Source organism: Pteropus medius, unplaced genomic scaffold (assembly GCF_902729225.1).
Source record: "Pteropus medius unplaced genomic scaffold, Ma_sr-lr_union100, whole genome shotgun sequence".
Lineage (NCBI taxonomy): Eukaryota > Metazoa > Chordata > Mammalia > Chiroptera > Pteropodidae > Pteropus > Pteropus medius.
The window spans coordinates 9740410-9741949 of NW_024340849.1; the positions used below are offsets into that span (position 1 = coordinate 9740410).

The 1540-nt window shown below is 36.4% G+C and overlaps 1 pseudogene; it reads left to right on the forward strand.

The window, feature by feature from the left end:
• The first annotated feature begins 222 nt into the window (after positions 1–222).
• LOC120589813 (uncharacterized) lies at positions 223–341 on the forward strand (annotated as a pseudogene).
• Positions 342–1540: the final 1199 nt, after the last annotated feature.

The following is a 1540-nucleotide window of genomic DNA, read 5'->3' on the forward strand; positions in this document are numbered from 1 at the left end:
TGTCATCATGTCTATATTTGTCACAATTTTCTTACCGTCTGCAACCCTCAAAGGGCAGGGACACAGTGGGCTCACTCATCACTCTCCAGGTTCCAAAACATAGCAGGAAGCTTTCAGTAAATACTTGTTGACTGATGAAGGGTAATGAGATTCTTCTAGTAAGAGAAAGACGATAAAATGACAAGGAGGAGAGGGGAAACACCAATTTAAAATTTCATGCTCATCTATGGCCATGCCACCCTGAACGTGCCCGCTCTCGTCTGATCTTGGAAGCTAAGCAGGGTCGGGCCTGGTTAGTACTTGGATGGGACACCACCTAGGAAGACCAGGTGCAGTAGACGTTAAAAACAAACAAACAAAAAACACTCAAAAAAATTTAAAAAAAAATATTTCATGCTCTCTCCTCTCTGAATTGAATGCTCTAGAATAGGGGGCCAGCAAATTATGGATGAGGCCAAAGCAGCCTGCTGCCTGGTCGAGAAAATGCAGTTTTACGGGAGCAGAGCCAAGCTCATTCATTTAGGTGCTGTGCATGGCTGTTCTCTCACAATGCTAGAGATGGGTAGTTGCAACAGAAAAAAGGCCTACAAAGCCCAAAATATTTACTGTCTGGCCCCATTCCGAACAAGTTTGCCAAGCCCTGCTCTAGAAGAAAGACTGCAATAGAGGTTAGCCATAATGAAAACAGTGGTTATCTTTATGTGGCAAGATTACAGATGAGTTTTATATTCTTCTTAACTTTCTACATTATTCATATTTTCTGTAAAGAACATATATTTATAATCAGTAAAATAATAAAGGTTATTAAAAACCAGATTGAGTACCCCACTAATTCTTTTTAGTTTTTAATTTCTAAGTGTTTTATACTTTTTTTTTTTCCAGGGAAAAACTTGTTAATTAGAGCAATTTTCTTTGCTGGCTTTGGAGAACATCATAAAATGTCCATAGGAGCTACAGAGGAATTCTGTTCCCCCAATTCCTGCACCAGTGGGACTATGCCTTTCTGCTATTTTATGAGACTGGCTTTTGATTCTGAGATCAGAGAATCCACTGAATATTTGTATAAAACTTGAATCTCAGAAAATGTGAACCTGTCATATACTATACATGTCCCAATCAGCATCTTTATGAAAACACTGGTTGATATCTAGCAGTATTCAATTGGGACTTATTTTTTTTAATTTTAATAACAATTATTAATATTAGCTTAAAATTCAAAACATAGACACAGCTCTAACACTAATTGCAGATTTTTTTTTTAAAAACAAAGTGTTAGCAAATGACTTTAATCAAAACAAAACAAATAACTCAGGTCTTTAAATATCTGATTTAAAAAAGCAAGGTCAAATTTCCCTGAGATACCTCTTTCCTTCCTTTTCTTCCAAAAAGTCTCAAAATAATTTGAGTGATTATTATGGAAATTTTCTGTTTATAAATTTCCATTAGAATAGAATGGAAGCTCTATGAGAACAGGAATATTATTGCCTATTGTTCACGACGAGGTCCCAGCACATAGACCCATAAGAAGTACATGGTAGGA